Genomic DNA, 22,515 nt, shown 5'->3' on the forward strand with positions numbered 1-22,515 from the left:
TTTTTTTACTAATGTGGTATATAAAGTGTTAGTTAGTAATTCTAATACTATAAAAAACAAATCACTATCCTATAACATTGTTGGTCAAGAAAGGGAAAATGTTGTAATTGGGAGTTCTATTATGGTCACATAATAGAGAAGAAAAATAACCAGAAGAATAGAGAAGGGATTCCGGGACAATATAATGTTAGATTTTGGAACTGTTTCAAGAAGACATTAAGGAATGTGGAAACTCTAATCACAGTGTTGGATAAACTGGTCAATATTACACAAGGAAGACAATAGGCTTTTTGAAGTTTTATATCTTCAAAGGATAAATCAAAAAGAAGAATAATAATGTAAGACGTTTTAAAAAAAATTACAATGCATAGAGCCACCCAATGAGGACCCCGTGTGTTGACCTGTGTTCAGTGGAAGGTTGGATTTGAGTCCCCGAGGAAGGCTTGGAAACTTGCACACTGGAAAACCATGCCCCATCCCCCGCTGACTTCTCTGTTACAATGAAAAGATTCTGTCAGTGAGTCATGTTATAACATGGAAAGTGAAAGGTTAAAAAAATTTTACTTACCCCAAAATTAAGCAATCTTACTCTTGGCTTTCAGAAACACCCCATGTCATATTGGTATATTGCACATCTTTCCTTAAGCCCCGTGCTACTTAATAATTGGCTTAGCTACTGGTGTCTTAAGGGAAATTGATGATCTGATTATTAAAGTAGATTTCAAGTAGATGTCTAAATTATCCCTTTAAAGATACTAATCTGGGAACAGGATCAGGTATGGGGGTGAGTGTACGGAGAGAAGCCCAGAGGGCTAGGGGAATGAATGTAAATATACAGCCTCAGGGGATGGGAGGTGTGGGGACCCTCTAGAAAGTACCAGAGACCCATGAGGTGAGAGACTCTCAGGACTCAATGGAGATGACCTTAGCCAAAATGCCCAACAGTAGGGAGAGGGAACTTGTAGAGTCCACCTCCAGTAGATAGGCAGGGCCTCAAGTGAGGGATGAGGTTAACCCATGGTCAAAGTTTCTGACCCAAAATTGTTCCTGTCTAGAAGAACTGCAGGGACAAAAATGGAGAAGAGACTGAGAGGAAGCTCCACTCCCAGGCGCTCTAACACTCTCAGGATCAGAGGTGAGGAGGACCCAACATCTGTCTCAACACCAGGAGTAACTGGGACCTGCAGATCTGTCTCAACACCAGGAGTAACTGGGACCTGCAGAACCAGGCACACAGGAACTCCACCAGCAGAGTGGCTCGGGTTCCTTCCGGTCTCTCTGGGCTGGTGTTCTTAGTGGACCTTGGGCACAAGCTCTGCAGCCAGTCCCACAACACCCAGAGGAAGCTCCACTCCCAGGCACTCTGACACTCTCAGGATCAGAGGTGAGGAGGACCCAACATCTGTCCCAACACCAGGAGTAACTGGGACCTGTGGGATCAGGCACACAGGCACTCTCAGGTGCTCTAACAAGCCCAGGGTCACAGGATCCCAGAATCACAGGATCACAGAGACAGCCTGACTCTGAGGATACAACCAAGACCACAGGGAGGACTGACTCCAGACAGATTTACCAAGGGCAGGTAGCACTAGAGATAACCAGATGGCGAGAGGCAAGCGTAAGAAAATAAACAACACAAACCAAGGTTACTTGGCATCATCAGAACCCAGTTCTCCCACCGTAGCAAGTCCTGGACACACCATCACAATGGAAATGCAAGATTCAGATATAAAATCACTTATCATGATGATGATACAGGACCTTAAGACAGACATAAAGAGCACCCTCAAAGAAATACAGGAGAACACAGGTAAAGAGCTAGAAGCTCTTAAAGGGGAAACACAAAAATCCCTTAAAGAACTACAGGAAAACACAATCAAACAGGTGAAGGAAATGAGCAAAACCATCCAGAATCTAAAAATGGAAATAGAAACAGTAAAGAAATCAGAAAGAGAGACAACCCTGGAGATACAACACCTAGGAAAGAAATCAGGAGTCATAGATGCAAGCATCACCAACAGAATACAAGAGATAGAAAAGAGAATCTCAGGGGAAGAAGACACCATACAAAACATTGACACAACAGTCAAAGAAAATGCAAAAAGCAAAAAGCTCCTAACCCAAAACATCAAGGAAATCCAGGACACAAGGAGAAGAGACTGAAGGAAAGGCAGTCCAATGACTGGCCCAACTTGGGATCCAACTCATGTGGGGGCACCAAGGCCTGACACTATTATGGATGCTATGATGTGATTACAGGCAGAAACCTGCCATGGTTGTCCTCTGAGCAGCCCGGCCAGCAGCTGACTGAGACAGATGCAGATACTTAAATACCCAACCACTGGACTGAAGTCGGGGACCCCTATGGCTAAATTAAGGGAAGGACTGAAGAAGGATTGAAGGTGAGGATGACCCCATAGGAAGACCAGCAGTCTCAACTAACTCAGACCCTAGGGATCTCCCAGAGACTAAGCCACCAGCCAGGAAGCATACACAAGTTAATCCAAGACCCCTGGCACATATGTAGAAGATGACTACCTTGGCTGGCCTCAGGAAGATGCGCCTAATCCTCAAGATACTTGAGAGAAAGAGGAGGACCCGGAGGAGGGAGCACCCTCTCAGAGACGAGGGGGAGAAGGAATTAAGTGAGGAACTTTGGGAGGGGGGACTCGGGAGGAGGAACAGTTGGAATGTAAATAAATAAAATAATTTTTAAAAGCAATACTAATCTGTCTTCTATTTTTATATGCCCTATACTCCTGTATATTTTTACACTTAGTGCATACATGCCAGCTCTGCCATCAATATCAATTTATTATATAATAACAGTTTGCTGATGTACTACAGAAATAAAGTGTAATGATTGGTTGATGGGAAAGAGGCTCCTATGGAATTCTGACCTTCCTAAAATGTTTCAGAATTTAAATAGGGTTGAGTAATTAGTCATGAACATTGCTACATGAAATTATTGCTACTACCAAGGAGTAGGTCTTGAAAAGTCACGTGAGTGACTTCTAAAGCAGATCAGACACTTCAGGTGTCCTGGGATCAGATGGCCATGTTCATTCTCTAGCTCTGTCTCTGCCACTTGATACATTATTACCAGGGTCTTTCTTTACTAGTGAAAGTTGTCTCTCTAAATGTAAGTGCTGCTGCCATGCTCCTTCCTGTATTAACAGTCCCTACTATCAGGCTTGCCATTGGCTTTCCTTGTTCATTCATTCATCCCAAATTGCAAATTCAGAAGTTCCTCAACTGAATGAGACAGTCTTCAGTTCCAGGGCTGAATGGTGTGGTGAAAGGAAAAAGTGCTTTATTTTATGTGCTCTGCCACACCTGATTGAGTCTCTTTTACTCATCTCATACAAAGTTCCTTCTTTCCTCTGCAATTCACATTTCACTAAGGCAGAAAAGAAAGATAAGATATAGAAATAAATATTCTGTATCAGGGCTATTGAGGCCTCTCCTCCTCCTCCTCTACCTTCTCTTCCTCCTCTCCTTCCTCCTCTTCCTTCTCTTTTTCCAACTCTTCTTCCTCTCCCTCCTCTTCTTCCTCCTTCTTTTCTTCTTCTCATTCTCTTCTTCTTCCTCTCTCATACAGGATCTTATGGATCCAAGTCTAGCCTTGAACTCATTACATCATCAAAAATGACCTTTAACTTTGAATCCCCTTGTTCTCACCTTCCCTCTGGTAGGATTACAGATGTGCTCCACCATACCCAGGAGTTTGTGCATGCTATGCAAATACTTTCCCAACTGAACTATATCCCCAGAGGGAACTGGGCTTTCAAATGAAGGGATTCACATTTAACTTTGAGAGAGGAAACCCAAGAATCTCAGGAGCATTCCCAGAGTTATTAAAAACAAAACTAATTCTTATAAATAAAACTACTACATAACCAGAAGTAAGCAAAGCCTTGAGAGATCCCCATGAATTGATTCTTCATTTCTGGTAGCAGAGAAGTAACCAAACCTTGGTGGACTTGCCTGAGGACAGTTTGTCTTTCATATGCTTCCCACTTGTTATTCTTGCCATCTCAAAGACTTGCATACATGATATCAAAAGCTGGAGCAACCATCTTGTTTTAGTTTGAACAATTGAACCTACCAACGGTCGACATCATGTAAACTTCCCATTGACTAGGGCATAAAAACAAACAAAAACCTCACCTAATTTTACTCTATAGCATGTTAGACTTGAAGTTGCTTCTATTTTAAACTATGCCTAATGGAAACATCACACTCTAAAGTGATATCTACATAAAACTTCATTATCTGAGGATAATTGGTATTGGAAAAGTCCACCTAAGGTGAAACCACAATCGACATTATAGGGGAGGGTGATAAAATGTTTAATTGGGATTTTTATCTTGAAAAATTAAAGTAAAATTGGCAAAATAATTTAATTAATACTAACCACTTAGGTTATAATTATAACTATAGGCAGCGGGACTATGGGATTTTCTTTTTTAGGTGACTGGTTCTCCCTCTCTTGGCACCCAGTAATCACATGTAGCCCTTTTTTTGCAATTTCCCACATTCATATTGGCCTGTCATCACCTGCTGTCATCATGGTATGGGTTCTGTCTAGGTGGCTATATGTTTGAGATTCCTTGGGTGAAGTTTCCCCATTTTCCATATCCCCAGCAAACATCCTGGCCCCCTGGCTCTTAAAATCTTTCCAACCCTTCATCTGCAATATTCCCTGAGTATTAGATTCAGAGGTTGTATTGTAGATTTATCAATTTGTGCTGGGCACTCCAGGGTCAGTGTTCTCTTTATATTATATATTATATATTATATTTTCCCCTTTATTGGAAATAGATTCTTTTCTCATACAATATATCCTGGCTATATTTCCCCTCCGCCTACTACTCCCAATTCCTCTCCACCTCCCCTTCTATCTGGACCCAGTTTTGACCAGTCATAAATTTCTGTCGTAGTCTCTGACTGCTCTAAAGATGAGCTTTGTCTAGCAGGTGGTGCGCGAGAGTGAGCCTCACCTGTGGATATAAGGATAAATATTTAGTAAGTGGTTTCAAAGTATGTGGGTATAGGAAAGTGACAGTAATAGCTTTTCTCTAATGTCTATGACCTAATTAGCTACCATTAATTGACTGAGCTTACAGCACTAGATAGGAATTCTCACCTACTGAGTGAGCTAAGTCCAATTAGGTGATTATTGGTTATATGAAAATTATAAATGTCACTATTTCACCCTTGGGGACTTTGTGGGTCTTAGGAATAGCTGGGTAGGACTGTAATTGATTGTTTTTCTCCTTGGCAGCTTGCATAGTGCTATCTGGGTACCATGAGAGCTAGTTGGTACTCGGTAGGGAGACTTCCAGGTCAATTCCTTCAGATACTGAGTCCACAGTATGGTGTGTCTTCAGCAACTGGGTTTACTTCCAGGTCCCAGGATGCAGCGAAGGGTAACGGTAACATCCTGTGAAGAAATACGGGATTCATGTATGAAATTCTCAGTAGAATTATAACTGACAAAATACATCACAACATTTTTATTAGAATGTAATTTTTTAAATGATGAAATAAATGTCACAGAATTTATTTGGGCAATTATATAAATGTATCAACAATCGTGTTATGTAAGATTTCTCTCTCTCAGCCTAAAATGTTGTCTTATATTGTTTTTAGTAGATCTTTACAGACAGTACACCAGGCACTTGCCAACTTCCTGACACTGGACGGGTCCTTTCGTAGAACTTTAGTGTTATCAAAATGTCTTAGTCAGGGTTGCTATCCCTGTGATGACACACCATGACCAAAAGCTACGGAGGAGGGGAGAGTTTATTTGACTTACACTTATCACTGCTCATCATTGAAGGAAATCAGGGCAGGAACCTAGAGGCAGGGGCTGATGCAGAGGCCATGGAGGGGTGCTGCTTACTGGCTTGTTCCTCATGTATTGCTCGGCCTGCTTTCTTAAAGAACTCAGGACCAACAGTCCAGGGGCAGCACCACAACAATGGGCTGGTCCTTCCCACACCAAACACTACTTAAGAAAATGCCTTACAGTTTTGCCTTACCTTCTGGAGGTATGTTCTCAACTGAGGTTCTCTAGTATGTATGTGTATATTTGTGTGGTATATGTGTGGTGTGTATATGTGTGTGTATGATTGCGTGTGTGCAGTGTATATGGTGTGTGTGTATGATTGTGTGTATGTGTGAGACTGTGTGTGTGTGGTATATGTGTGGTGTGTATGTGATGTGTGTGTCATTGTGTATGTGGTATATGTGTGGTTTGTGTGTATATGTGCATGTGTGTATGTGTTTGTGTGTGTATGTATGTGACGTGTGTGGTATGTGTGTATATGTGCATCTGTGTTATGTGTTTATGAGTGTCTGATGGTGTAGGTAATGTGTGTGAGATATATATGTGTGTGAGAGAGAGTGGTATGCACATGCACATGTATGTGTGCATGTGTATATGTGTGGATTTTCATGCCCGTGTGTGTATATATATGAAGGCCAGAGGAAGATAGTAGGTGTTTTACTCTATCACTCTCTACCCTATTTCCTGAACATGGAGTCTTCTGCTGAGCCTAGAGCTAGGCTGGAAGCCAGAAAGCTCAAGAGTCCTGATCCTACTGCCTCTACCTGGACAGTGCTAAGCCTGGCATGGACAAGCCATGCTTGGCTTTTGTATATGGCTGCTCAGGTCCTGGCGCCACTCAGCAAGTGCTCTTACCACTGACCTATTTCTTCCTTGGTTTTCCTTTTACAAGCTTATTTTCTTTTTCCCACCCCTCTAACCTTGACTAGAATTTACATGGGAGAGGAGCTTTACCATTCTCCAACACTCACGTGCTCACACAGTGACCCCCTTACTGTCTGTGTGCTTTGCTTTCCTCACATATGATTGATGGGTGGTGGGGGGAGAGAATGAGAAAACCTGTCAAGCATCCAAACTAAAGCATTAAAGAGCACCTAACGAGTGGCTGTCACACTTTTGCTAAGCTCTTCCTGTAGAATGGGTTGCAATTTGTTACAGGGATAACTGTTCTCTGAAGGAAGAGGAAGGGACATTAAACAAAAACATGTAATGGACACATGCAGGTGATGTGCTGGAACTCTGAAACATGACAGGATCTGAATCCTGGACATTGTCTGTCACACAGGGGTACGCTGCGACATCCGTTGCTGACGCAGAGTCCTTCCATCAGTTGCCTTGGGAATTATGTGCCTAAATTCTAGATTTAAAGCTTTCTGTAAAATGTAGACCAACCGTTATCAGGGGCATATGTCTTGCACTTACTATTTCCTGATGCCTTAGCGTAAAGCTCAAAGCACTACCAAACTAGGAAGCAGGGGCGAAAGATGCTGACACAGAGCCTCGGGGAGTGTCCCCCCAACACTGGCGTCTCCTCTTGGGCCTAACAGAGTATTTACTAGTTTATTAACATCATCTTGACAAGGAACTCTGGGAATTTGATGCATTTTTTTTCCTCTTCAACTAGACACTGTCAGAGTGTTTGACTTTCTGGATGTGTCAGACAGGCTTGGTAATTAAATGGCTCAGCATTTTTGTTTGTCAGGGTGATATAACATAAAGGGGGAAAATGTTTGCTTTGTGAAACCTTGCCATAAAACCTTCAGGAGAGATTATACATCATCAGGCCTTTGGCTCCCAAAGGAAAATGTTCTGAAAGAGAAAACATCTTTAGTGTCAATTTTCAAACAGGAGAAAATTGAATGGGATGAAGTTTGACATATGGAATGGCTTTTATAAGTTGCTTCACATGTGGATTGTAAGAAAGGTCACTTCGAGGGTATTAGTGAAAGGTCAGCTGATATGGATCTGGGAATTTGAATAGTGAATCGGAATCATCTTGAGTTTGTGTGTTCTTGGGCCACGCCCGCAGCCACATCCAGCCTCAGACAGTTTGGATCCGGTCAGTCATCACTTGCGGCTTCAGAGTTTGTTCTTGGATCTCGTGATTGCTTCTGTAGACGGTACGTGGAACAAGCATAGGGAACATCTGTACCTTCATCGCCTCTATCTGTTCTCTGAAAATCCCTCTCCTGCCAAATACTTGTGTATCTGCATGGATCAAAAGCCACCGTACAGTAGCTACCTTTCTAAATATAGTTATACAATAAACAAGATATGGCCATCACAACTGCCTCTTTAAATCATAAAAATTTAGCCTGTGAAATTACTGCTGAGACACTATGATAAAACACAGTAGCTAGGGGAAAAAAGAGATCATCAGGGGAGTGTATTGCTCCAATACCACAATAATATATTCAATTTAGAGTAACAAACTAATACATAAGAAACATGATCATATAGTCACTATAATTGACTACAGTCACCATGCTAGATAGAATATATGTCACAAAAATAGTTGCTTTATATTTGACTTCAAGTGGAATTGGACTTCTCCCAAACATGTATCCTTTGCACATAAATTATGAATCAAAGTAACACACTTATTTCACTGCTTGTTACTTCCTTCCTAATCCCCAGTTTGGTTTTGAATACATTGTAATTCTGTGATTTGTTTCTTTTGTCATTCTGTTTGTGAGGGAAAATTAATTAAATATGATGACAAAGGCAACATAGTAACTCAGGCCCTGACTCACAACATCACCCAAGGAAGAAAGGATGAACCAGAGGTGTGGCCTCACCTGGACAGGAAATGCCTTCCAACATATTAGAAAATAGAAAATAAAGTGGAGTTTTAATTTCATGTGTGCAAATATATTTCATTGTCCCCTCCCCTGGCTCTGAACAATTATAGTAAGTATAAAAGGAATCTGTTTTGGGCTGACAGTGATTGGCTGAGTTTAATTGATCTTCCTTATGAGAGCCACTATTGGAAGTAGCAACAGAGATGTTCTAGGACACAGAAGTGGGCCCCGTGTTCTCAGAGCACTCTGCATTATCAGCCCTATGGCTGGGCTTTTTACTGGAGCTTCTTTGAGCAAGAACCCCTAGGGCCATGCTGTAGCTCGAGAACCCCCATAGTCATGCTGCGATGTCCCACATTTTGAACATAAATATCCATGGTCCTATGGTGGCATCTTGCACAGGACAAATGCTAATCCTGTGAATATTTAAAGCAGGGGCCTTTTAGTGTTAGTCATGCTGATCAATTTTAATTGGAAAAGAAAAAGCCTTCATTGTGCACAGTATGGCACGGGGCACATCCATTAATGGAGCTGCTAGCAGGGAAGCCCGAGAGTTTCCTGTTTGTTCCTCCCCTATGAAGTCTGTCCCCATTTGAGGAAATGCCCATCCTGAGGGGGATACACACAGAGTCCAGAGGCGGAGAAGCATCACAACCATGCTGGCCAGAATAATCAGGTCATCCCTGGTTGTCACCATGGAGATGCATGTCACGGCTCACGGCTCTACCACACTCCTTGCTGCAATCCATAGGAGGAATCAGGTTGTTGGGCAGTGGCTTTCTTACTACTTAATAGACATGAAAATTATGCATTTTCCAAATGGCATCAAATTCCTCCTTAATCATGGCTCTGTTCAATCTGTGCCAACTTCCGTATGATGACTGCCCTGGTCTGTCTGAGGTTTCTTGATTATGCCTCTGTGCCCTCTTTACCAGCTCTGTCCTGGTTTTCTCTGTGTCCCTGAGTACTGACAGTTCTCTGAGGTTAGAAACTTCTCTGGACATCTGAAGAACTGGCTCTCTCTTGGGATACCCAGATAGCATCTCTTGACAAAGACCTTTTGTCCCACAGTGGCAACCTGGGATGACTTTCAGACTCTAGTGTGTAGTCATCCCCTACCTCATAATCAAATGCCCCTGCTTAGAGTTCTCTCACCTCTGTGGTGATGCTAGGACCTATCCAGTTGACAGTCACTATTGCCTGTCATCATTCATTATCCACTGAGTAATTTATGTGTAAGCAGGGAATGGCAAGCAAAGTCTAGATCTAGACGTACAGAGTGAGTCAGGGCAGGCATGCCTAGTCTAGACCTAGGAATACGGAGCAAGTCAGTGAAGGCCTGCTTAATCTAGATCTAGGAATACACAGTGAATCAGGGCATGTATGGTAAGTCTAGACCTAGGAATACAGAGTGAGTCATGGTATGTTTACCTAGTCTAGATCTAGGAGTACATAGTGAGTCGGGGCAGATGGCCCTTTCTAAGATTTGCCTCACTACTTCAGGAAGTCTATTCCATTCATGTAAATTCTTTGCTTTGAGGGAAGAAGAAGGACTTCAGCAGGAGATAGAGGGAAATTAGAGAGGGTGATGGGAATAAAAATTGACTGAAAATCATGCTGGAGAGGTGGCTCAGCAGTTCCGAGCACTGACTGCTCTTCCAGAGGTCCTGAATTCAATTCCCAGCAACCATATGGTGGCTCACAACCATCTGTAATGGGATCCAATGCCCTCTTCTGGTATGTCTGAAGAGAGTGACAGTGTACTCACATTAAATAAATAAATCTTTTTTAAAATGACTACAAATCATTATATGTATTACACACACTGAATCAACAAGTAGTTCAGTGATTCAGGCATTCCCAGAGCTCCGTCTGAACAGGGTTTCCCTTCCTAGAACATGGCATTTTAAACATAAATAAGCAAATGAATGTTTAAATAAGGAACCAAAAATACCCTATCCTCTTGAACTTTCCCATTGGGATTTGTAAAAATCAAACTAGCCCTGTTTTTCATGTTATTTGTTTTTTTAATAATATTTTACTGATATATATTTCATATAACAAAATTTATAATTTTAGAATGTGTAGTTGGGGCCCAGAAGGAGCCTCAGCTGATCATGAGCCTACTATGCAAGCATAAAGACCTTAAGTGAAATCCTCAGCACCCACATAAAAGCCAGCGTGAGGCAGCATATACCAGTAACCACAGTGCCCGCATGAGGCAGCATATACCTGTAACCGCAGTGCCCGCATGAGGCAGCATATACCTGTAACCGCAGTGCCCGCATGAGGCAGCATATACCAGTAACCGCAGTGCCCACATGAGGCAGCATATACCAGTAACCGCAGTGCCCGCATGAGGCAGCATATACCAGTAACCGCAGTGCCCGCATGAGGCAGCATATACCTGTAACCGCAGTGCCAGCGTGAGGCAGCATATACCTGTAACCGCAGTGCCAGGGAGGCATCAGATATAGCTGGATCCCTGAAGCTCAATGGTCAGCCAGCCTACCTCAATCATGAACTAGGTTCAGTGAGAGAGTTCGTAAGTGATCAACAAAAAGATATCCAGTTTCAACATCTGTCCTCCATAAGCATGTGTTCTCCTGCACATGCATGTACACATACCTACATGAATATACATACCATGCACACACATACACACACAGAAGAACAATTTAGTAGTTTTCATGTATTAACAGCTAGGCAGCTGCGACCACTATCAGTCACTTTCCCCATCCCCTCTATAGAACTCTGAAAAGGAATATTTTTACCACGAGCTTTCCCCTAGCCTCTGGAACTGAGAAATTTACTCTCTGACTAAATTCTGGGCATTTAATACCTAAGTGTCATTGTACAATAGGAATTTTACATCTATCTCCTTCTATGTTTTATCTTTATTGTAGCTAATGTCCATATTTCACTTCTTCTATAAGATCTGCTAGTGTTCCTTATGTTCCTTTTTGCTTAACCATTCATCAATTGATAGACATCTGAATTGTTTCCATGTGTTACAGCTGACACCACAATGTTCATTTCTACACTGGTCTATACATGGACAAATGGCTAGAGTTCTCTTGGAAATATGTCTAGAGGTGAACTTGCTCAATCAGATGGCTACTCTCTGTTTAACCTTTAAGGAAATGCTAAAAAATTCTCTAGAATAAACATACCATTTCACATCCTCATTTTCAGCTCTCAAAGCAGCATTTGTCAAAAGATTCACTTCTCTGTTGTGTTCCCTCTGCTCCTCTGTCAAAGTCTTCCTGCTTAGGGTGCCTGGGCGTATTCTGAGCTCTCTGCTTAGGCATGTCTGGGTAGATTCTGAGCTCTCTGCTCTTCTCTGTTGTTCTCCCTCTGCTCCTCTGTCAAAGTCTTTCTGCTTAGGCGTGTCTGGGGTATTCTGAGCTCTCTGCTCGACTCCAGTGATGCTTTGTTTCCTGACAACTCCACACTATAGTGACTATGTAACCATGGTAAACTTGAAGCCTTGTTTAGATCTTCCATTTTGCTACTCTGCCTCCTCCCCTTCCTCCCCTTCTTTCATCTTTCCATTTGTGTTTTGATTCTTTAAGAAAGTTTAAAATCAGTTTGGTGGTTCCTCAGAAAATTGGACATAGTACTACCTGAGGACCCAACTATACCACTCCTGGGCATATACCAAAAGATGCTCCAACATGTAATAAGGACACATGCTCCACCATGTTCATAGCAGCCTTATTTATAATAGCCAGAAGCCAGAAAGAAGCTAGATGTCCTTCAACAGAGGAATGAATACAGAAAATGTGGTACATTTACATAATGGTGTACTGGTCAGCTATTAAAAACAATGAATTCATGAAATTCTTAGGCAAATGGATAGAACTAGAAAATATCATCCTGAGTGAGGTAACCCAATCGCAAAAGAACACACATGGTGTGCACTCACTGAGAAGTGGTTATTAGCCCAAAAGTTCCAAATAACCAGGATACAATTCACAGACACATGAAACTCAGTAAGAAGGAAGACCAAAGTGTGGGTGCTTCAGTCTTTCTTAGAAGGAGAACAAAATACTCACAGGAGCAAATATGGAGATAAAGTGTAGAGCAGAGACTGAAGCAAAGGTGACCCAGAGACTGTTCCAACCTGTGGATTCATTCCATATACAGTTACCAAATGCAGACACCATTGTGGATGCCAAGAAGTGCATGTTGAAAGGAGCCTGATATGGCTGTCTCCTGAGAGGCTCTGCCAGAGCCTTACAAATACAGAGGCGGATGTTCACAGCCAACCATTGGACTGAGCATGGGGTCTCCAGTAGAAGAGTTAGAGAAAGGACTGAACAAGTTGAAGGGGTTGAAATGGTTTGCAACCCCCATAGGAAGAACAACAATATCAATCAACCAGACTCCCAGAACTCCCAGGGACTAAGCCATTAAAGAAGGAGTCCACATGGCTCCAGGTGCATATTAGGCAGAGGATGGCCTTGTCATGCACCAATGGGAGGAGAGGTCTTTGATCCTATGAAGGTTCCATAGATGCTCCAGTGTAGGGGAATTGAGGGCAGGGAGGTGGAGGAATACCTTCATAGAAGCAGGGGGAGGGAGGATGTGATGGGGTGTTTCAGGGAGGGAGGGAAAACGGGAAAAGGGATAACCCTTGAAATGTAAATAAAGAAAATATCCAATTAAAAAAAAAAGAAAGTTTAGAATTGGTTTGAAGATATGCTCCAAATACCTTACTGAGCGTTTGATAGAGGTTGTGTTACAGTTATAAAAAAAGATGGAACAAACTGATATCTTGAAAATATCAAGTCCTCCTATCAAGGTGCATGTGATATTCTCTACAACGTGATGGTTTGTGGTTCCCTTTACGTAGCTCTTGTATATTTTTACAGCTATACCTGATTTAATGTCCTTCCGCAGAACAATAATACTCAAGGGTTTACTCCTTTTGGTCAGATGTGCCTTTGAACATTCTGGAAACTTACAGCAACCTCTAGTTGTCATAGTTCAAAGGCTATTTTGGAGGCTACTCCTTACAAAACTCATCTTTCACTGGGCATATTTATGATAAATTATAATTTATGGTAAATTATAATTTATAATAAATATTAAATTTATTTATAATTATAAATAAATTATAATTAAATTACAGCTCCAGGGAGGTTATGTGCTATTGTTCCAGAACTTGGATATGTGCATCTACTATTTATAAGCTTTATGGTATTTGGAATTTTGTTATAGCAACACAAGTGATTATATTCTCTTGGAAGGAACAGTGTTCTAGTGAGAAATTATGGACCTACTCTGGTTCTCTGTTGGGTTTTTGTTTTTGTTGTTGTTGTTGTTGCTATGGTAAAACACTTTGATAAAAAGAAACTTAAGACAGAAAGGGTTTATGTCAATATAGGTTAAAGGCCACCTGTGACAGTTAGCTTTATTATTGGGAAAAAATTCATACAATATATTCTGATTGAAGCTTCCCTCCCCCAGCTCCTTCCAGATTCTTCCAGCTTTTTATCCAAACGACTTAAACCCATTTCTTTCTCTCAATACAAAGAAAACAGTCAAACAAAAATAAAACAAAATACCCCAAAATACAATTTAAAAAAAGAGAGAAACATAAGTAATATACCACATACACACAAACCATAGAAACACAAGATTGGAAACCGTAATATACAAGCAAAAGAACAGTAAGACAAAAAAAAATACCATTGAGTTTATTTTGTGCTGGCCATCTACTGCTGGGCCTGAGGCCTGCCCTTAATTGTAGTTAATATACACAATGAGACTCTATCAGAGAAAAATAATTTTTTTCTTCGCATGAAAATATCAATTGCAGATAACTTCTCAGTTACAGGAAAGAAACCATGTCCTCTCCCCTTCCAGTGGGGAACCCTGCCTGGCTTGAATCTATTCAGGGTCTACGCACGCTGCTGTGGGCTCTTGGGCCCTGCCTAGCTTGAACCTATTCAGGGTCTATGCATGTTGCTATGGGCTCTTGGGTTCACATGTGTATCAGTCCTATTGCGTCTAGAAGACACTGTTTACTTGGAAGGTTTTGATGAAGACAGAAATTTAGAACTGAATGTCCCATAATACCGGTCTCTGCTCATTGCTCAGCTGTGGGTCTCTGCCTGTTCTATTATACTATAAGAGGAAGCTTCTCTGATGATGGCTGAGTGAATCACTGACCTATGAGAGTAGTAAAATGCTATTAGGAATCCTTATATTGACACATTCATTTAACAAAACAATGTTTGATTTTGCCATGGCATAGCCAATCTAAGGCTCATGACAATCACAGAAATGTCAGGTATGAGGTCCATCTCATGAAGAGGGCCTTGAATTTAATGAATAAATGATGAATGAATGATTGCTCTCACAACATTTATGCCAGGATTACACCAGCACATCACACAAGTAGGCAACTGTTGTAGATGCCAGGGCTTGTAGCTAGGTTGTGGTTACCTTTCTCCTCTGATAGCATGCATAGTACCCTTTAGCTCTATGAACACTGGTCATTAGGAGGAAAACTTCTAATTAGGCTCCAGCTTGACTTCTCCATATTCAATGAGATAGATATGTCTTCAGAAAAAGGGCTTAACTATCATTTATGGAAAACACCCAATAGTGCTGGCAATAGCTCAGATGTCTGAGTGTTTCCATGGGGCCCCTTTGATTAACACTCAACTAAACATAACCTATTTGAGCACTAGAGACTTCACTTTGTTGTGAAACATGTCTAGTTGAGGCAGCGTCTTCCCCTTGACTGAGCAACTCTATTTAGACTGTGTGTGTGTGTGTGTGTGTGTGTGTGTGTGTGTGTGTGTATGCTTCTATAGTACCATCTTTCCATGTGACCCCTCAAAGGGCTTTTAGTGTTTGTCGTCCTTCCCTATATTCTCTTTTTCCCCTCTCATTCATCCTCCTCCCCATTTAATCTTTCCATTCCAGCCTTCCCCATCTCTTCATAACAATGTATCAATGATATAAAAACCAATATCTACACATAAGAGAAGACATATAATCCTGTCTGTCTTAGATAGGGTTTTACTGCTGTAAACAGACACCATGACCAAGGCAAGTCTTATAAAAGACAACATTTAATTGGGACTGGCTTACATATTCAGTTTAGTCTAGTATCATCAAGGTGGGAGCATGCCAGCACCCAAGCAGGAGGAGCTGAGAGTTCTACATCTTCATCTGAAGGCTGCTAGCAGAATACTGGCTTCCGGGGAGCTAGTAAGAAGATCTTAAAACCCATGCCCACAGTGACACACCTACTCCAACAAGGTCACACCTCCTAGTAGTGCCACTCCCTGGGCCAAGCATAGGTAAATATCACATTGTCTTTCTGTGTCTGGGTCATCTCGCTCATGATGAGTTTTCCTAGCTCTATCCATTTGCCTGGAAATTTCACGATTTGGGTTTTGTTTTTATTTCAAAACAGCTGAATAATATTCTATTGTGTTAATTCACCATGTTTTCATGATACATTCCTTAGTTGATAGGCATATAGGCTGCTTTCATCTTCTGGCTATTAGGAACATGGCAGCAATGAATATGGATGAGCAATGTCTCTGTAGTAGTATGTAGAGCCTTTGTGGCATATATCCAAGAGTAGTTTAGCCAGATTTTGAGGTAGATCTACTTCCAGCTTTCTGAGCAACTGTCACACTAATTTCCATAGTGACTATACAAATTTACACTCCCACCAGCAATAAGAGTTCTCCCTACCCTATATCCTTGCCAACATGAGTTGTAATTTGTTTCATTGATTTAATCCATTATGAATAATGAATTCTGAAATGCTGAAAAATGAAATCTCAAAGTAATTTTGATTTGCATATTCCTAAAGACTAAGGATGATAACATTTCTTTTAAATGTTTCTGAGTCATTGGTGTTTCATCTTTTATGAACTCTGTTTAGTTCTGTGGTGCTCAAGTTATTTGTTTTCTTGATGTACAGTATTTGAGTTCTTTATATATTTTAGATATTAACCCTCTATTGGATATGTAATCATTAAAGATCTTTTCCTATTGTCTACCCTGCCACTTTGCCCAAATAGTGGTATTCTTTGCCATATAGAAGCTTTTCAGTTTCATGAAGTCCCAGTTATTAATCATTGATGTTATGTTATTGGTGTTCTGTTCAGAAAGGCCTTTTCTGTGTTAATGATTTCAAGATTATCTGCTTTCTTTTCTATTAGATTCAGGGTATTTTGTATTATGTTGAGGTCCTTGATCCATCTAGAGTTGAGTTTCGTGCCATGTGATAAATATCGATCTATTTTCATTCTTCTACACAAAGCATCCAGTTTGACCAACATCATTTATTGAAGATGCTGTGTTCTCCCCAGTGTATGTTTTGGCTTCTTTATGTAAAATCAGGTGTCCATAGGTATGTGGACGCAAGCCTGGGTCTTCACCTTGGTTCATCCATTGATTAATGTGTCATTTTTTTTCATCCAGTATCATGATGTTTTCATTACTGAAGCTCTATAGTATAACTTGAAATCTGGAATGACGAAACCTACCACAGTTCTTTTGTTATTTGAGATTATTTTAGTTATCCTGGAGTTTTGTGTATGTGTGTGTGCGTTTTCATATAAAGCTGCAAATTGTTTTTTGTTCAATTCTTGTGAAGAATTGTGTTGAAAATTCGATGGGGATTGCATTTAATCTGTAGATTTCTTTTGATAGATAATTTTTCACTGTATTAATCCTATCAATCCATAAGCATGTGATATATTTCTATTGCTATGATGAAGACTATGAACAAGAGAAACTTAGAAAAGAAAGGGTTTATTTCAGCTCATAGTCTACCATGGAGAGAAGTCAGGGCAGGAACATAAGGTAGGAACTGAATCAGAAACCATGGAGAACCCCCGCTTACTGGTTTGCTCCTCCTAGGTTATTCAGTTGTATATCTTATATAACTAAGGATCACCTAACCAGAGATCACCCAGTGCACCTTCTCCTACAGTGCATTGGGCCCTTCCACATCAATAATTTCAAAAAGTGATGCTCCTTGTACTTGCCTCCAGGCCACCTGAGGATGGCATTTTCTTAACTGAGATTCCCCCTTTCCAGGTAACTCTAACATGTACCAAGTTGACCAAAACCAAACACACGAATCCAACTGGGACAATTGACCCCTGTCAACCTGACACACAAGTCATCACTATTCAATTATAATCTTTTCTTTTCTTTTTTTGTTCACTCTAATATTTTATATTCTCATTAGTTTTCAATATAAAACATAAATTACTTTAAAAGGTTTATGGCCTAAAAATTCAGTCCTTTCCCAATGTCTCTTTAAAAGTTGAAAGTTACTCTAAAAAATCCAAAGTTTCATAACTGTAGGTTAGTATAAGTTAAAAAGAAAGTCATAACCAAATCAAAATAAGACCAAAATTCAGCAGTGTAAAATGTTCAGTGTTTGATGTCTGGAATTCATTCATGCTTTCCTGGTCTCCAGATGATACCATAGAAAACTCCCTTTCTCTGACTCTGCCATCCACAAAATTCATGGTTAGTCTCATGGCTCAGGAAGGTTCAACTCCATACTGTCTACTATCCTTAATGGTCATTCCATGGTACTAATATCTCCAATAGGATGTGATCTCCGCTGTCTCTGGGGCTGCCCCTTACCAGTGGCCTTTCCTGAACTCTCCTCAGGGACTCAAACCCTAATTCATGATGCCAACTTCAGCTTTTCTCAGTGACCCCTTCAGTCCCGGGACTTGCACTGGATTGAAATTCTTGGGGAATAATTTCTTCAGCACACGGAACTGTGGTCTAGAGTGGTCAAGGCTACACCTATCTATCTGATGATGACAGCCAGACTTGGAAATATGACAGAGGCATCCAGCTGATACTGGTTCTGAAATCATCATGGAATACCAAGTTTGATGGGTAGTACCATGACAGACCTGATCATATTTTTTTCTTTTATCTTTATTTATGCAAAATTGTAGAAAGTATTTGGAATTTTAGGTTAGGAAATCCATTGCATGTACAGAGCTTATAAGTTGTTATGGGACCTTGGAAGAGAATCCTGAGAGCAATGAAGATGATGGAGGAGTGGCTTGTGACATACCAGAGGGAAGCAAAGACTCTCTCGGGGCCATTCATGCAATAGTGTGAGTTAAAAATCTAAGGTCTAGGCAGCTGGGGCAAGCATTACCCTCAGTGGGCTGGGCCTTCTTATGTCACTTAGCAATCAAGACAGTTCTTCATAGACATGCCCAGAGGCCCATAAAATCTGAGCAGTCCCTCTATTGAGTTCCTTCTGAGATGACGCTAGGCTGTGCAGTTTGACAGGTAAAAATAATTAGAATGACACGAGCAATCGACACCGCCCCGTTCACTTGTAGAAAGTGTGAAAACTTGTGAGATTCTAAGCCAGGAAGTGAGCTGAGATTTTACCAATCATCCAGGACCTCAGCCTTAGACTTTCCAGCTTCCATAATATGTTTCTGTTGTTCACAAGCTACCTGGTTTGTGAATATTTGGTTACAGAAAACCATATGGTGAAAGAGAAGCTGACCATTTGTTTACCAGGAAGAAATTTTCTCAACTCCAAGAAAAAAAAGAATATAGGAGGCACTTTCACTACAGTATGGGGAACAAACTGTACATGCTAATATAAGCTATCGTCTTTAATTGGAGCTCAGAGAGCCTGAATTCTGCTGTCCTTGGTCTTTTAAAATGAGCACTTACGATCAAAGTGCTACCTTCTTTAAATAATTTAAATTGATATCCATTTTAAATAATGCAGACATTCAATATTAGACATGAAAATGGCTTTTAGCTTTCATCTTTAGGTTTGCTGATTGCCACTTAAATAAAAGGGCAACTAAACAGGAAAACGTAACATCTGGCAAAGTCCTTCTTCAGGAATGAGTATCAAGCGTAGACTCAACTGGGAGCCTCCTGTGATCTCCACACTTGCCTGGAATGGAGCAGGTGGGAGGTGCACTCCTCTGCAGTTGCCTGGAGAGACTCTCTACAGACCATCCAGCTGCTGGAGGACAAACCAGTATGTTTCTGCTCTTCCTCAAAAGGGCAAGCACCCTCCCTGACCCACAGCAACAATGGGTTGTAATGCAGCAAAGCATTTAATGACTCATTAGGCAAATACTCAAGATTTCCTTTAAAAGAAAAAAAAGCTCTCTGCAGAAAAGATAGTGTATTCAAGCTCTCTGAAGAGATGGATGAGGCCCACGTGTACTGTCATAAGTAATAAGCTTGCCCTGGCCCAACTTTTAACATTGTGTAAAAAGCTCAGAATACAAGCTTGACAAAGAAGGATTATGCTGCAAGCCTTCAGTTAACTATCCAAATTTTCTCCTACTGTCTGCTTCTTTAGAGCAGTCTTCTCTCTCAGCTACCCAACAATTTCTTTTTCCTGTAGGTCTCTAGAGAAATAGAATAGAGCAGCTGTCATCAGAAAATCTACACACAATCACACTCAAAGGAAAATTAAAATAAAGAGAATAAAGAATTGTAAACAGGAGCCCCTGGATATTACAGATCAAATTTCACTCGGGGATGCTTTTTCATTATTATATACCTATAGGCATCATTGTAGGATTCTGCAAAAGAAAATAAGTATTCATTCTTTCTTACTCATCTTCTTTTAAAAAATATTTATAGATTCTGCTTAAACTCACCAGACTGTGTTTATCTTATTCTTCTGACATTCCATTTGAGTTCAAAGCATAGACTATTGCTGCCACTCAATTTAGGGATAGATTTTATTGATTGGCTGAAAGTATCCATAGATAATTTGCACACCTACCAACACTGCTTGTGGGTTTCCTGTATTCCCACATCCATGCCAGCATTTGTCTTAATCTTAGCTATTTCGACTTGGCTAAGATAAACTATCAAAGTAATTTTAATTTGCATTTCCCTGATGATGGCTTGTGAACAGTTTTTCAAACAAAAATAGATTCTTCGTGACTCCCCACTGAACTACGTAACCTCTCTCTAGCAGGGCCCACAGCCACCACACTTGACTGGAACTCAGATATCCCTATCCTTCCTCCATTATGGTCTCTCCAGATATTCATTCAGCTGCTTGCCATACCAAGCCCCTTCTCCAAGTCCACTTCCATCCCCTTGAGACTCAGCCTTGTGATGCAGATCCACAGTATCCCTAGCTCATGCCCGCTGTTCTTTTCAGCCATTTCTAGCTCACTTCAATTCCTTTGTGACTCCCCATGCGAGTTCCACTTATTCCTCTTTTGTGGCTATCTTGTCATTCTGGCCATTGTTGTCATTCATAAATGTTACAGCTGCATAGAAATGTTTAATTACTTCCCCACCTCGGCAGCTTGCATAATATTTTCTGCTACTATAGAGGCTAAACCAAAGGAAAAAGGCTTTCAGGTCAGATCCAGCTCAAGTCATCTGACTCTTATGTCATAAGTATGCAGTGTCATCATAACGGGCGCTGATCCTCACCCCCCAAAGACAACCAAGATCCATATTGCTAGTCTATACTATTCTGGGAGTCTTAAATACCCTGATCAGCCATTGGAAAGGAGATTGGAAGGGTTTTGTTAATCTATGGCTTCATGGGGAGCATTGTCAGCTTATGTGTCTTAATGTCCTTTATTCAGTAGATAGTAGAAGCAGATCTAGAAGACGTTAAAATAGGAATAAACATGAGCAAAACACATTGTATAAAAACATAACAAATTATTTAAAAAGATTCATTGATAACCATAACATGAATCAATAAAAACACCCTTCTGGATGTCTACAAAACCTTACTTCATAGAGCAGCTCCTCTGCCTTGTAAATGCTCAGTGAGTTGATGGATTAGATTTTCTCCTTGTATCTTTCCGTGACCCCTAGCTGCTAACCTCTTGGTTTTATTTTTCTCTGATTAGTTTTTCACTCTCCATCATCAACTCAATTCATAGAAATTTCTCTGAGAAAGTTTTAATACAGTAGTTCATAACCTTCCTAATGCTGTGACTCTTCAATGCAGTTCCTCAGTGGTTTCAGCAAGCAGATGGTGGAAATCCTTCACAAACACAGTATTCAGTTCAGCAGTTTTGATATCTTCTCAGATGAAGAAGTTTGACAGGGACTCCAAACTCTAATTGGCCCACCTATCCTCAGCTTTATGTTTCTGGAGAGCTAATAGGAGGACTTGACATAATTAAGGAGCTGGAAGCATCAGAAGAGCTAGATACAATTTGTCCCAAAGCACCCAAGTTAGAGGAAAAGCTCAAAGTGCTGACTGGTAAAACTTCTGTGATGCTCTTTATGAGAGGAAGCAAACAGGAAGCAAGATGTGGATTCAGCAAGCAAATTCTGGAAATGCTGAGTGGTGCTGGGGTTGAATATGAAACTTGATATGCTGGAGGATGAAGAAGTGCATCAGGGATTAAAGACGTTCTCAAATTGGCCAACTTACCCTCAGCTGTATGTGAGAGGGGATCTTGTTGGAGGACTGGATATTGTCAAGGAACTGAAAGACAACGGTGAATTGCTGCCTGCACTGAAAGGAGAAAATTAGTGAACAGTAAGCATGGTGTCCAAGGACTGCAAGAAGTATTTAACTACCATGGAGCAGTTGATGATTTGGTCCTGAGAAGTGGACTGAGAGTAGAAATTTGCCACACTCAGCTGTGCTCAATGTGCTTCACTAATGTGCTGAAGAAACATGGTATATTTTCCATGAAGCAGAGAAGGCAATAAACTCTTCAGATTCAGCTAAAAATAAAATAAAATAAAATTCATCCATAAAACTATTTCACTGATGCTTTATAAATGTAATTTTACTACTGTTATAAATCATAATGCAAATATCTGATATACAGGATACCTGATATGTGACCCTCCCCAAAG

General features: G+C 40.8%; 1 pseudogene; it reads left to right on the forward strand.

Annotated features, from left to right (window-relative positions):
• Positions 1 to 22,264, forward strand: part of LOC116089499 — a 96,580-nt pseudogene extending 74,316 nt beyond the window's left edge.
• Positions 22,265 to 22,515: the final 251 nt, after the last annotated feature.

Source organism: Mastomys coucha, unplaced genomic scaffold (genome assembly GCF_008632895.1).
Source record: "Mastomys coucha isolate ucsf_1 unplaced genomic scaffold, UCSF_Mcou_1 pScaffold14, whole genome shotgun sequence".
NCBI lineage: Eukaryota > Metazoa > Chordata > Mammalia > Rodentia > Muridae > Mastomys > Mastomys coucha.